This window comes from Etheostoma spectabile, chromosome 1, assembly GCF_008692095.1.
Source record: "Etheostoma spectabile isolate EspeVRDwgs_2016 chromosome 1, UIUC_Espe_1.0, whole genome shotgun sequence".
Classification (NCBI taxonomy): domain Eukaryota; kingdom Metazoa; phylum Chordata; class Actinopteri; order Perciformes; family Percidae; genus Etheostoma; species Etheostoma spectabile.
Genome location: NC_045733.1, coordinates 11,792,599 through 11,809,307, shown reverse-complemented (window position 1 = coordinate 11,809,307; position 16,709 = coordinate 11,792,599).

The window sequence follows — 16,709 nt, the reverse complement described above, 5'->3', positions numbered from 1 at the left end:
ATGGTGTGATATAGCTAAGCTAATGTGTTGACAACTTGTTAGTGCTAAATTGGCATGGTGTTTGCAGATGTTTGGCTCTGCATGCCTTTCTGGCAGTGAGGAATGTTGGCTCCTCTCCCTGTTTTATCATGGGGGGGCAGCTCCGACAGAAAGTCTGAAGAAGAAGGTGAAACAGCATGGCCATGTTTTGAATGAATGTGGAGGAGAAGTAGGGGAATGAACCGTCACAACACAGATCAGTTATTATTATGGATCACTAGTACATATCTCTTTTTCCAGTGTAGGGACTGATATGCCTTTTAAATTTAATGTGGATAGGGAGAATGACAGTTTTCTGTATCTAACTGCAATTGTGTAACCTGTGAGTTGGAGTAGCTGCATGGAGAGAAACAGAGATACTGGCAGAATAGTAAAAATGTGAGTCATCCATGAAAGGCAGACTTACATGTACTATTCAAGAAATTGTTTTAAAATTCCCCAGATCTCTCTTTCTTCATTCTGGGTCTTACGTTTGCAGACTTCATATTTTTAACAGAAAGACAGACAGACAGAGAGCACATAAATGTTTCCTTTTGATATGAACACAGTTTGTAGATAAACAGAGAGAGATTTCAAGGACATAATAAGAAAGTAGGATGCACCTTAAAAATGCTTACTGACTTAATTTAGTACACCCAACAAATCATGGGGTTTTCTTCATCAACCACAAACAAGTCAAATATGAATGCTCTACATACATATCAAATCCTACAGTGGCAGTGACTAAGTCATATTTCTGTATCTTTCCAATTAGAAATCACTGTTTCAAAGCAATACTGTTGGGATGAAGGTGTATAGACCTCCTCTTAAAATCCCATAGGATTAGGTCTCGTAATGCTTATAATGGTCTAGGAGTACTAAAAAGTCTTCATGAACACACGTCAAATAGCTTCTTAGTTGGTCAAATGAGTCTTGTATTAGAAAGACGTGTTGTATAATTGCTCAAAAACATGTTCAGGTACTTAGAAATGAGCTCCTTCATGTTATCTTCTACATGCAGGAGCTGCTCATTACCCGGCGGCAGCTGAGCGGAAACAAATGCAATCTGTATGGAATACATGCTGCTTAGTCACAACACTGCCTGTAGGTAATAGCGTATCTTCTCTGTGCTTACGCCATGTTCATCATGTCAGAGGATGTCAAAGAAAAGGACGACATCTTAATGCTGCATGTTGGAATCATTTTAAATACTTCTGTAGACTGCATTTGGACTGTACCAATGAACTCAAATCAAGCAGATTTACTCCAACAGAAATGAATTTAGACCCAGTGAGCATGATAATCTCCAGCTGAAAGAAAAATCCATCAAAATCTCATTTGGGTTTGGATTTTTATCTCTAGGGGAGTTGATTTTAACATACCTGTGCTGTTTAATGGTGTGGGTACATTTTCACCACCCACCCCTGTTATTATCACATCTGCCATTACAGTTTTTCAACAAACTAACTGGTTCTTTTTTTTACATGGATATCTGTGTTTTCTGTGTAAACTTTTAATTTTTTATTTTTTTTTAAATAGCTGTGTGAAATTTGACTTTGTGTTAAGACAAAAACATTGTCTGCTTAGTAATTGATAGAAACACCCTTACACCAATGTGTAAGCCTGTTTGTGAATCAATATTACTACATAAAAAACAAAAAAACATTAGGTGAGCAAAACCCTACAAAAGCTCATTAAATGGACTATTTTAATGCCAGCTACAGTAATTTTCCTTTGATCCTATGTGCAGTTACTGAGTTATGACTCACATTACGCAGTAGCTTTGCCTCATGTTTAATTCTCCCACGCCCCTGTGGGAAGGTTTTGTCCTGTGGTGTGTCTTTCCTGCAATATCCTGATGGTTTCAATGCCGTCCATTAGAGACGAGTCCAGTAAATATTTAATTCCCCAACTCCCTCTGTAATGTTAATCCTTTCCAAATGGGGCTTAAGTTGAATCTGGACAAAATTGTGTATTTTTTTATTTTTTTATTTGGGCTTGGTTAACTGTTGTTTCAAAATACTTTCATTGACAACATTTCATTATATATGCTGTACACTGAAATAAAGTCATTATGCTAAAAAAAAAAAGAAACTAGACTACATAAAGGTTAGTTATCTAAATTGTTATCTTGGACTGTTGCATTGACATTGGCAACTTTATTTACTGTCTGATGTTTTAACAATTTAAACACCAACAAAAAGAATAAATGTTAGGCCCCAAATAATCACTATGAAATTATCCTACTTGTAATTACCACTTTATCTACAGTCAGCAGGTTTTAATCCCAATAAATCCAATATGACGAGACTGCAGCAGTATCTCCTCTGAACTCGTAATTTACTGCATCCCTCAAGTTCTCTATGTGCCACGCTGATGTAGTATGAACTGAGGTTTGTTTGGCTCTCTCTGTAGCATTTCTAAACGTTCTCTCCGTACATTTTGTGATGGCCTTGTTATCTAAACAAAAGTGTGGAGTCTATCAACAATTTATCTGCAGGAAAAGTCCATTTTAACAATGTATAGATTACGTGTTACCAATCCACTGCACATGTTTTTTTTCATTCTTTATCTTTAGACTTTCCATGGTTGAAAGGCTTTTTTGTGTAAATATATATACAGCATTTATGAATATAAATACATGGTCAGTTGGCGATATAAAGCGGGATGCCATCCGCCTTAATAGCAAACCAGACCAGACAGTATGCCCCTTGTTCACCTCTGGCTCTGAAATATCAACTGGGCTGTATGTTGATAAATCCATGGCACTGTCCATGGTGCTGAAGTAGCAGACAGATTTGTAATTGGGACTTTTTCTCACAGTTTTGTATTGAAGCTATAATATTCTCTAAACCATATAGCTAGCTTTATTGGTAATACAAAAAGCTTTTTATATGGCGTTTCGCTAGTTGCAGTTGAAAGAAACGAACCAGGTCCATCCCTTCTGTTTATCAACAAATTGCCTACTGGACACAATATATAACATTTTGCGCTACATGTTGGATGTAACTTTTTCTATTTCAATACAGAACATGCTAAAATCTGAATGAATATCTATTTATTGTGTGCATTCAGTGTAATGAATTGTTGCTTTTTTGTGACAGTTTGAGATTTGAAACTTTGAATTATCCTATAGTTTATAGTAATAAGATTCTGAGAATAATGTGCTACCGCTACAACATTCTGGGTAGGCAATTGTTAATGTACTGTTGGGCAAACTGTTATGTGTTTTTATTCTTTTTTTCTATGATTCTTGTAGACGTTTTGTATAAAACATTCCTCTCTTTGATAATCTCAGGAAGTCCGTCTTTCAAGTGATAATCCTCTTCCGTATGTAAGATGTTGTAGGAGTGGATTTATTAGACAAACAAAACAGTGAAGCTCGAGAGAAATTAACATGAAATTGATTTAAATAAATCTTATTACCGGGGAATGGATCCTAGCTCCGAGAAAATGCAGTGTGGCTGAGTTGATTTAAATCATCTATCAAGTTGCCAGCAGAAATGCTATTTTAGCATAATTCATCAAATCAGGAGGAGGCACGTAATAACTTTGCTGTGAAAAATATGACCTTACAATCAAATTAATTTAATGTGCAAGGTCATCGGGAAACAGATATGTGTGCTTGGGAATACCTGAGGTTTGGTTCAGCATTTGCATTACATTTAAAGTACCAGTCCATTTTATCACTTGGCCGCAGGATTTCTTTCCCTGATCCAAAAATGGCGACTGCTTTACCCTTATAATTATAAAGGTCAAAAAGTGGTATTACATACTGAAATAGCAATCGTGAATATTATGTGTCAGAACTACAAGAACCACTGTAGCTCGTGACACAGTGTCATACATCAACTGGAGCTTTGAACGTGGTTATTGAAGAAAACCATTATGAACCAGAACATATCCTACAGCACACGGTAATATAGACGGGAGATCAACCCACTTAAGGTAAAGCCTAACAGACATGTGGAGGTTAGCTGATTGATTTACTGATTTAATGCAGCATTACATACTGAAGGGCAAACCACAAACATGTACAGAATGATTGTAATGCTTACACAACTGGGAAAGGGAATTTCATTAAAACAACTGGTTGAATTTACATAATTCCTCCTGTAATTCAAATGGACTAAAACTCTGTGTTGATGTTAAGGGATATTTGTATTGATGCAGTATTTTACATTAATACATTAATGATATACATATGCAGCCCATTAGGGATGAGCGAGTACAGCATTATCTGTATCTGTATCTGTTTACCACATGAATTATCTGTATCCGGATCCGTACTCGGACTGGGCGGGGCCTAAACCGGAAGTTGTCCGATTTAACCCGGAAGTGGGTCAGGTTCTCTTGAAATGTGCGGGGCTTTAACCGGTATGTTATTTAAGCATGCAATTGATATGAGTTGATCAGAAATTGTTATATTTATTGCTGATTTGAAAACTATTTACATGACAGCATCAAGCTTCAGATCAATGGTGTTGTCATGGTAACAAACAAACTATATACAGAACGTTTTGCAACAATGAATACAACACATGCGGTTGCAATTATGAAGTAAAATGTAATGAACAAGAGTCTTCATACTCAATATAACTTTCTTTTGTTAACTTTTATTTTATTATGATCAGTGTGATTTTTTTTTTTTTTTTTTTGGGGTTCTTTTTTATTTTTTATTTCCACACCAGGTATGTGTGTGTGTGTGTGTGTGTGTGTGTGTGTGTGTGTGGTGTGTGTGTGTGTGTGTGTGAGTGAGAGTAAGAGAGAGACACAGAGAGAGAGGGTGCGGGGGGGGTTAGCTGACAGTAAAAAAAAAAAAAAATCTCCGATGGCAGAGACGCAACGGGAGTTGCATTTAAACCAAGCAGCATGTCTGAAACTCACGTTCACCAGAAACCTACTGGTTACTATGTAAGGACTACAAACCCCACGTTCCCCAGAAATCTACTGGTTACTATGTAAGGACTACAAACCCACGTTCACCAGAAATCTACTGGTTACTATGTAAGGACTACAAACCCACGTTCACCAGAAATCTATGGTTACTATGTAAGGACTACAAACCCCACGTTCACCAGAAATCTACTGGTTACTAAGTAAGTACTACAAACCGAAGTTAAAAACAAACCTAAAGCTGAAGAAACCCTAAACGTTAACGGAACAGATCCGCAGACCCGACTGACTGACGGAGCGAGAGAGAGAGAGAGAGAGAGAGAGAGAGAGAGAGAGAGAGAAAGAGAGAGGGAGAGAGGGGGAGAGAGGGAGCACATTTCTCCATGTTCTGTGTGTGTGTGTGATTGATCCGAGCGGGTTTGTAGGCGGGGGGGCGCTGTGACTATCACAGAATGCTGCGCGGCCAGTTGAGGAGTTGTATTCAATCCGAGCACGGATATTGACTCATAGTACTCGTATAATACTTGTACTCGGCAAAAGTGCTTTATCCGTACCGGATACTCGTTTCAGTTGGGTACTCGGATCACCCCTACAGCCCATGCTGACCAGATCACATTAAACAGAATCTTGGGAAGGAAACAACAGACAAGGAATCTGTAGGTACTGTTAATGTAACGTGTAAACTTGCTCTTTTATATCTGTGGCACACTTGGCAGTAAAGGCCACTACAGACAATGTCCTGTCAGTGAGAATGAAGTCTGCCCTGCAGGAAGGCTTACATTCTGCTCGCTTTCAAAGAGGAAGTAAATCACTGACATGTTGGGATGTAAACCATGAAATTAAAAGAGATTGAGACTGATGTGATGCATTTATTCTGATTTATTGAGTTAAATACAGTATGAGTTGTGTGACTACAACATCTAGCACTAGATGTTAAAGATAGTCTGGTAATTTAGTCTTTATTCTGAAAAAAGCCTTGAAGAATAAGTCATTGTGAAGAATACTTCCATTGTATCCATATTTACAATGTAGTTTCACGTTTTCTTTCTCACTGTTCCTTAAGTTCCTTAATGTTCACATTGATCATAACATCCAGGAGAGATGTATAAAGGAGGGAAGCACCAGGCACGAACGGCCCCAACAACTAATCCATGGACAGTAAACCCACGAGAGACCTTCTGATTCCGTACAGGACTGTCTTAATGTCAGCAGAAATGCAGCAGAAAGAAACGACGATGACTTTTGGCTGCGTTCCTGTCCCTCTTTCTTGATTTTCACTTAGATGTGAATATTTTTGTTGAGTTAAATGGATCTGCCATATGCATTTATTTCAGAGGAAATTATTTCCAAAGTTTTCTTTTCCTTCTGAACCGCAGCCACATTACCATGATGTGTGTTGGACAGTTTCCATAGAAACCATCGTACTGAATCTCCCTTTGTAACTGTTATTTTTGGAATAGTTTTGTCACAAGAAGAAAAACACTGGCAAAGCAAATTTTAGTCAATGACAAAACAGTAATTAACTGAAATGATGCATTTCACATTTTATTTTAATGAACATAATGTATGCTGAATTGTAATACATTAGTCATTTTCAGCATGGTTGTCTTTATTTTATTATTTTGCCAGATATATATGTAAAGCATGGATTGTAAACAATAATCAGATGAGGCATTACCTGAGAACATACATACAGGGCACTAGGGAACAAGGGCACGGCCACTAGGGAACTGGGATGGGCACTCGAGGACTGGAGTGCTGCGGCCAGCAGCGAAGACGGACCCTTCTGGAGGCCAAACGGGCCGGCGAATGTAGAGCCCCTCAGGCGGCCAAACAGGCCAGCGAAGATAGAGCTCCCCAAGTGTCAGGCGGCACGTTCTCAAACGTCTATTTTTTCTCTGGGCATATTAGCGCAGCAGAGTCCACCAAACACACCGTATAAAGTTCCCTTCAGGAAACGGCTGAACGACTGTTTTTGGCGATTTTCTGGGATATCTCAAAGCTGGTGTTGACGCTTGGTAAAAAAGCCTTGTTGTGTTTGCAGCTTAACTAGCAAAGCTTCAGATGTCCCCCGATCTGCATCAGTCAAGTTGTATTTCTCTGTGTGTTTAGTTTAGTAGTGGTGATTTAAATTATAATCCTTTAACGCAGAGATCTGTTCTCCGCAAACCAAGCACACGGCTTTACCTTTGACTTCAGTAAATAAATACTTAGAAGTCTGTTTGGTTAAAAACTCGGCGCTCCGTATCGACTTTTCACTATCTTTCCCATGAGCTGACATTTTTGAGGGATTACAGCTCATTCACGTCCATGACAACCACTGTCGTGATACATCCATGATGCCAACGTCCTGTGCCGCTGCCAAGGACTCCATGGGGCGACGATTTGCACATTCAAAGTTTTTTTGCTAACTTCTTTCTCTGTGCACCTATGTTCCATGTTTATGTTCTGCAGCAAGACGGAAGTGGGCCACATTTTATGGAATTGTGATAAAAAATATGCAGAGTTTGACTTCCTAGACCTGATAGTCCAAACAGTGTGCTCATTTCAAGCTAAATCAGTGTGCCTGGCCTCCAATGTGACAGCTGATTCAATTGCTAAATTACAGTTTTTCTCCAATGGTTTGGCTCATTTCTTGAAACAGAAATTACATTCTCAAAACAACATGGACAAACCTCCAAACTACTTGGCATTGTTCACAACAGAATTGAATTTCTCATTCATTTCATCAAATTGCAAATGCCTAAGTACATGCTCAATGTCTCAGTACATCTTTGCAAATGATTAAGTACAGGTAGCCTACATTTAGCACAATTTCCAAGTGAATAGATCTTGCTGATCTAAACTGATTGTTGATTCTCGGTCTAATGGTTGTTCACTCCAAAACTTGTCAGCATCATTTCATTATAAGCCTTTACATGCACAATAGTCGTTCAATTGTCAAAATGAGTAAAGAACATAATACCAGAATACCAATATGAATCCCTTGGAACATTTGATAATTTTTTTTTTTTCACAGCAATTACAGTCAGGTGAAACTAGAACTTTAATAACGAAGGGAGGAGTTCACACATCTCAGATGACCAATCAAACAGTATGTTTAGTTACATGAAAGGTGTGTTCATAACTGTGAATGCCCCCAAATGGTATAGAAAGATCTTGACAATGCAAGACCAGCACAATTTCTGAACATGGAGGCACCGGGCCAGGTAATGAACAAGAGCAACTGCCTGCTCGAGTAGGAGGAGGTAGAGGGGAAGAGGAGGAAGAGGAGGAGGAGGAGGAGGAGAAGGGTGCGTGGTGGTGGAATAGGAGGAAGAGGCAGAGGAGCACGAAGACATCATGCTGTCCCGGAGAAATTGGGCCACGATATAGACCATGTCATCAACCATGGTCTTTCAATGGCGGAGGCAGGTCGCCGAGTGCCCGCCTAATGTGCCCGCTTACAGTTTCCTCCATCCATCCACACCTTTCGCAGGGAAACAGGTTGTTGTCAGTCAATGAGGAATTTCTGTAATGTTGTATAGGACAGGACATGTTCATAGAGCAAAAATATTTTATGTATATGTACATTGATATTTACCTATTCATTTTGTGTGTGTGTGTGTGTGGGCTAATATCTTACCTCAATGCTTTTTTACTAAAAAATGACAATGAAAAAAATTGACAAATAAACTATTAACCCATAGCTTAGAATATAAGGTTATTCTCCACTTTTGGTCGACATTTAGTTTTTGACACAATTGATCCATTAGGTGTTATTTCAGTAATGCCTGTGTGGGGTTATTTTGTAAAAAAAAAAAAGTTACATGTAAAGATAAGGCATAATAGAAGATTATATAAAATAACGGTTTTGTTAGATGGGGTGTAAAAACTTTGATGCTCAATATCTCAGAACTACCCCCAAACGGAGATAGAACCTTACGATTCTAAGCTCACGCATTGTCGGGTTGTCACCATTGTTAATGAAGGACTGGGCTAAGACTGAAAGGTGGATATGAGGGACATTTCCATGTCCTCTGCCATAGTGACAAAATATCTAAACATTTGACTTGCAGTGCTTACATAATGCTAAGGGACAAAGCATTTTGGGGGCACTGACTGGTTAAATGAGAAGGAAATTTAGTTTTGACACATGAGAGAACTGTTTTGGGAGAGGTATGAGCTTTTGCAGGTGAACCATGGTGTTGTGCCGAACCATCCACGTTATTTTGGCAAAAAGCACCAAGAGTGTGGAGAACGTCCGCTCTGTTTGAGAAACGAGCGAAGCAATTGAGAAGGATCTTTGCCATTTTGGTGGCACTGACTCTTTATATGAGAAATGAAATTTAGTTTTTGAAGCATGAGTGAACTGTTTGGGAGAGATATGAGCTTTTGCAAGTGAGCTATAGTGTTGTGCTAAACTGTAAGATGTTTTGCCAAATGATCTTAGAGTTTTGAGAATGTAATTTCTGTTTCAAGAAATGAGCCAAACCAATGGAGAAAACTGTAAGTGAAACCCAAAAAAATTTATATTTATAGTGCTCCACCTCTTGCAAATGAAAGCATGTAAAAAGGATGCAAGGAAAGAAATACATCCACATCGTCATATACCTTTGGGAATTTTTTTTGTTGGAATATATGTGAAGGCTATATATAGAACTCACTAATCCAGGTTTGGTTTGCTCTTAAAAAATTAACTGCTCTGAGAAATGTTATGTAATGAAGAGCGTTCATATTAAGTTTAATTAATTCCGTGGCAACAGTGGCAATGCAGGATTCTGCCCAACGGACTCTGTACTGTCTGTGAGTTCCCTTTGTTGGCAAAGGAGTCTGAGAAACTTATATCTGTCTGACAATCATCCAAATATCAGAATTTTTATTTTCATTTCATACAATGACATAAACAGTTTTAGGTCTTAGTGATATCGCCTACATTAAATATATATTAAATCTTTAAAAAACGGAGCTGTTGGCTACTCGCAATGCATTTCCTTAATGCAACTCCAGACATAATACAGTCACAGCTGATCCCAGACCAGAAGACTTGTAAGCAGAACATGTTCAATGTGTTAGGCAAATGAAATAGAATTTAATTATTTCCCACATTAGACTACATCTAATACATTTGGTACTCTTGTGCCTTGCTGAAATATCTTATTCATAAAAAAGGCTGGGAATCGGGAAAGATGTTTAAGAGAAATTCTGTTTGATATGTGCTTCGGCAAAGATAAGAGAATTAAAGAAGTTGGAGATAAGTAATTTAATTTCTCTGCCACCTCGGTGGAAAAGATAAGGGCATAATGGAGAGGAGGAAAAGGAAACGGAAGGAAAAGGCCAAGCTTTTAGCCTGCATGAAAAGATTGTTGCTGGTCAATAATTAAAACTCATTTCTGAGATGAGAAATTCAGCTTCAAGTTAGAGTCTGAGGCTAGTTAGTCATTTTGGTGTCTATTACGTATGTCCTAGTTTATCAGCATCAGCATTGCTATGTTCTTGCCAAAAGATACACAGACAAACATATTCCAAAAGAGGCAACTCTAATTAGACTTGCATTGTGGACTGTAATATTAATTAAATCTTATCAACTGCCTTTGTGACTAATTCAAAGTAGGATCATCATGTGTTTTCTTACACTGAAAGAGTCTTTTGGCCACAAGCACTCGATAGACATGTTTCCAGACTGACAACAAGCAGCAACTCAGTGTTACAGTTCAGACAGACTGATTTCCAACCTTACTAGAAACTTTAGATTATCTTATTTTCTTCCAGACCTCTGTTCTCTCTTCCTATCACTCTACATTCATGAAGTTATGCAACTTAAAGTTGTCACTCTCAACTCAAGCAGACATCAATTTATCTAAAATTGCAGTGCCTACAGCAAAAATCTGCTTCTGTTTTTCTCCACTAGCATTTCTCCATTGATTTTGTTTGCATTGCCTCCTCTATATATCATTTTGTGCTGCAATCCAACTGAATGGCAGATGGCTTTACATTTGCTGTGGCCTGTAAGGCCTGGATTGGGATGAATGTTAGTCCAACCGAGTTCAGACCCACATTTTCATTTATCTTCTTTTAACAGTTTTTAGAGGCTTTTACGATTTGTGTTATTTTCATTTTCCACTGAAATCTTTTTTCGAGCTCATTTTTTTTGTTTTACTTATGTAAAAGTGCAAAACCTTGGTCCAGATGACAATATACAGAAAAGTACACAACACATACTGAAGAAGGCACAGTGTGCCTTTTCCACAATTGCTCCTTGCAACCAAATGTTTCCACACCAAAACAAAGAAAGAGGAATTACCGGATGGAGGGAGACACAGCAAAAACACAACAACAAGAACTATGTCTGCAGTTCACAAACAAGACACACAGAAACAGACACATACAAACACACAAACAGACAAGAGGCATTGAGAGGGAGACCCGCACAAGACAAAAGGGACCAAACACACGCACAAGTAGAAGTGAAAAGGCCGTAGCACAAATCTACAGCATGGATTTCAAAAATTCAGCAATGCTGAGCCAAGTGTCCTAAGTCTTTCCTGGAGCTCCATATATACAACATCCAGAAAGGAAAGGGTCCAAGTATGAATAGACAAGACATGAGGCTGTTTCCCACGGGTTGCAATCATTTTCTTGGCCGCTGTAAGTCCAGTAAAAACAGCACTTTTTTTGAGTTTTAGAGAGCTGGAGGGCTGACAGATCCTTAAGAATCAAAAAATTCACAGGAACAGGTACAGTTGGATGCAATATTGTTTCAGAACTGAACAGCAATCCCAGATCATGTGAAGATATGTACCTTGAGCTTTTAGCAGGCAGAAAGTGCATAAAGGGCCGGTAATTATTTTCATGTGATGCATCTTCACGGGGTAAGATATGTCCTTTGAATGAAATTGTAGTGAATCTGCTGATGATCTGGATTGTGTGATACTTCTGGAATATTAGACCACATCATGCCAGTCATGATCGATACTCAGGACTGGGGAATCACGTACCCAGATCCTCTCAATAGGAAGGGCAGAGCGGCCAGATATCACTAAGAACTGATAAAGCCTTGATACTATGCTAAAGGTTTTTGGCTGCGTAGTAAATAACTTTCGGATAGGATGGATGGGCAGAGCCGTCTGCAATGGGACACTGTGTGCCATGAGTGCTGATCTTAATTGAAGGTAAAAGAAAAAAAGGAACGTGGTATATTGAATGTGTTTTGTAAGTCAGAAAAAGGTAAGACGCAAACCTCACTCTTTTAGACAATGAACCCCCCTCTGTTCCCATTGTGATGCTGTTATTGGCTTCCCATCAATCAGGAGAGCTGAATTATTAAATAATCATCATTACTTTAATCATACCAATGTGAAAATGATACCAAAGTAAATGTGCTGTATTTGTGTAGCGCTTTTCTAGTCTTAACGACTACTCAAAGCACTTTTACATCATACAGGAAACATTCACCATTCACACACATTCAGACACTGTGGCCAAGGCTGCCGTACAAGGTGCCACCTGCTCATCAGATAAACATTCACACTCCGATGCACAGTATTGGGGGCAATTCGGGGTTCAGTGTCTTGCCCAAGAACACATCGACATGGGACTGCAGGGCCAGGGATTGAACTGATTGGCAGGCAACCGCTCTACCACTGAGCCACAGCCACCCATCACCTATAAAATTGACCATAGAAATGACCAGTCAATTCTGTCAAAGGGTTTTATTGTGTCAAGTGAGAGAAGTGACATTAGGGTCTTACTGTCCTCTGCCGCATCAATATTGCGTCTAACATTATCTGCTGCCAGTCTCGTTTTCATGAATCCGTTTTGGTCAGTGTTCACAAATTTTGACATATGGGACTCTAATTGGCGGGCTAGGAACTTTACAAAGATTTTTTAATCGGAGCTAAGCAGGCTCAAAGGTCAATGGCTAGAGCACTCTGTAGGATCCTTAAACATTTTCAAGAGTAAGAAAATTAAGGCTATGTTAACATCCCTTAAGAATTCGCCCTTCTCCATAGAGTAGTTGATCATGTCAAGGAGAAATAGGCCCAGTTGTTCTCATTAGGTTGCATACAATTCAGGGGGGATCCCATCACAGCCCAGTGATTTTCCCTTTTGCATAATCTGCACTGCTTCTTTTAAGTCTTCAATAGTAATCAAATTGTCTAAGTCAGCTGATTCCTCTGCTGATAATTTAGGCAAGTGGAGCTGATTCAACCAGCTATCACAGTGGGATTTATCCAAAGTAACCACTGATTCATACATTTTGGAATAAAATGTCTTAAAGGATTTATTTATTTCAACAGGGTCAGTTGTAACATATATAAGATTTAATAGCGTGAATTATTCTCATGCCAAGTAGATGACTAGGTCTAGCACCCTGAAAGTAATAGCACTGTCTTGTTCTATGAAATAGAAATTCAGATTTTTGTTTCAGAATGTTGTTCATTTCTTTCTTAACTAGCGATTGTTCTAAAGCTATTTGGTCAGTAAAATTAGTTTGCAACAATGAGTCTAATCTGGTGAATTTAGCTTCAAGGTTTTGTCATTTTCCACTGAAATCTAAAAAATAAATACTAAATTAAACCGAATTATGAAATTGTGCTTTTGCACATTACACCTAAGGAGAAATACGTAATTTTCTAGTTAGGTTTTGTCAGACAGAGTGTGATTGTGTTGAACCATGCTCTGTATTACAAATCAACATGAGATGACGGTGTCATTGCTCCCCTTGAGGGGACACACACTGTATTAAAAGCAACAAGACACTCCGTGGAGGTTGTGCAGCAGCTTCAGAACCTATGACAACGCCCGCTTTAGAAAGGAGGAGTAGTCCCTATTTGACATTTACTGCAGTCAGTTTTCCTGTTTTTGAACAATATAATACAGTACAAGGAAATAAAACAGCACTGTGCCAGTACTGATCAAACCAGATAGCATACTCATTTCATCAGAAAGGCTGAGGGATCAAACAGTAATTTCTTTCTACAGGGAGACTGGGTTGCTTCTAAATCAGCTGTTGTACCACTAATGTGTCACATTTCATTAAAAAACTTCTTGACTCATCTCACAGTAATAAATATTTGGCTGTATGCCTTAAGCCTGCAACAAATACCTACACGATTGAATCATTGGGGAAGAAAGAGATTGTTGGTTTAAAAAGAGGCCAGGTAAAGCGCAGTGTGATTTCCCAATTGAGATGCAAGATGGGATAAACTCCATGGGCAGATAGGAGGAGATGTTTTTACAGTGTTTCTGGGACAGGAGCTAGAGATAGGAGGAGATTTTTTACAGTGTGTTCTGGGGACAGGCAGCTAGCACATAGTGAGGAATGTTTTTTAAGTTGTGTTCTGGGACAGGCAGCTAGCAGATATGAGGAGATGTTTTAAAGTTGTTCTGGGTAAAAGCAGCTAGCGTAAGTGAGAGTGTTTTTACAGTGTTCGGGGACAGGCAGCCTGCAGATAGTGAGGATATGTTTTTTACAGTGTGTTCTGGGGACAGGCAGCTAGCAGATAGTGAGGAGATGTTTTTTACAGTGTGTTCTGGGGACAGGCAGCTAGCAGATAGTGAGGAGATGTTTTTTACAGTGTGTTCTGGGGACAGGCAGCTAGCAGATAGTGAGATGTTTTTTACAGTGTGTTCTGGGGACAGGCAGCTAGCAGATAGTGAGGAGATGTTTTTTACAGTGTGTTCTGGGGACAGGCAGCTAGCAGATAGTGAGGAGATGTTTTTTACAGTGTGTTCTGGGGACAGGCAGCTAGCAGATAGATGTTTGCGGTATGTGTCCAAAAATGTTGTAGCTTAAAAAAGCACTTAAAGCACCTTTTAGGTTTCTAATAAGGGCAGGCTGTGGTCAGTGATTATAAAAAAATGGACATTAAGTTGGAAAGTAAAAGTGATCAGTAGAAAAGGACTGCTACATGTGCATTGCAAGGTCATCAAATGTGAGTAAATGGACTGTATTTATATAGCAATTTTTTAGTCTTAACGACTAATCAAAGCACTTTAACATAGTACAGAAACCATTCACCATTAATTGCAATTAAAAAAAGACAGTTTGCCACAGGTTTTCTAAGTTAATACAACCCAACTTAAATGTATTCCCTAAACTACCTTATCTGTTGAAAGAAATCTTTTAGGTGTAATAATCCAAGCCAAGGGAAAGATGCCTGTTTATAATAATAAAGTGATACAAAATGCCTTGTTCAATCAGCGATCGCTTCACTCATATATGAAAAAAGAAACCCTTAAAAATCAAGTATTTTTCAAATCAGACAACAAGTGATTGTGCCTCAAAATGATAAAGAAAAATACCAAAATACCAACAACAGTAACAGTTCATACATAACTCATCTCTGAGTGTTGCCATGGGAGGGGACTGGGGTTAATTTAATATTGTTTCTTTTTATTTTATTGACGTGTTGACCATTGTTTAACCAGAACGTCTGCGCTTGAGTGAAGCGATTGCTGAATGAACGAAGCATTTTGTAACACGTTTTTATAATTATACACGGTCAGCTTCTCTTGGATTATTCTTGGGTTTTTTTCACTTAGAAAACCTGTGGTCTTTTTTAAATGCAGCAGCAATGACGCATGGTCAATTAACTTTGTTCCTTGTCCTCTGCTGCTGAAAAGCAAAAAGCATTTGTAAAGTAATGCAAAATGGATGATCCAGCTATACCAATTTATAACAGCACTGAAGAGCAATGAAAGTAATTTACTGAGCTGATCTTTGCTGCATGGACATGGTCGCTTTCCATTTAGAAGATTTTGTTGGACAGGTGTGAACCTGATAACAATTGAATCCTCTGCAACTGCTGTTGAGTGATATATACTTTTTCCACAGCAACCGAGCAGAGTGTGACAGATGGAATTGTAGGAAAAAGGGGGCTGGAACAGCTTGCTGCCACACTCTCGCTCTCTTGCTCTCTTACACACACACAAACACACACACACACACAAACACACACACCGTATGCTTGGTAGGAAGTCTTGAAACTGTCTGCTGCTTGCCCATGAAATAAGCTGCTCCCACACTGTTCCACCATGTGCTTTAATTTTGGGCTTCAGTGGTCAGAACTTCATTTTGTGACCTGCTTTTTCTCAGCTGAACTTCAGAGGTGAGTTTTTTTTTCTCCCCAAACTCACTTTTCATGTGTTTTTTGAAAGTAAACAAGAAAATAACACTGATGTCTACTCCCTAATCACGGCCTGAAGCATAATGTAAATACATGTACTTAATGTTGTTAATATTATGTGGTAAATAACATACAGACAATAATCAGTAGAAGTTATACTGTGAGTGTGTTTAAGTGTTTCAAGTCAAAGTGTATTGTAAAAAAGGGGTAGAGTTTATTGTTTTTATAACCAATGTCTTAATATGTTCAAGCTCTTAACAGAATATCATATATTCTGTTATGAGCTTGTATATATATAATATTCTGTTATATTATATATTATAATATATACATACAGAATAGCACAGGATGTGCTTTGAGATGATAAGTCCATAAAGACTGCATGACTGTCACTACAAACCCTTTTGTTACTATTTATTACCAACCATTTTAGGATTGTAGAACAATCTTTTTGCTGAAATTTGGTTGCAACATTTATTAGACCTGTAGATTCAATTACAAATCATTTTCACAGCATACTAAAAATAGTAGTTATGTTTAGGGTCTATATCGTACATCTCAATATTTGTTACTGTCTAATATATGGGGGTGGGGAGGAATCATATCTGATATTCTGAATGAACCTTGTATTTGGCCATGGATCAGCTGCAACTGGCAATACAATGATTCTGGCTCTGCTGAAAT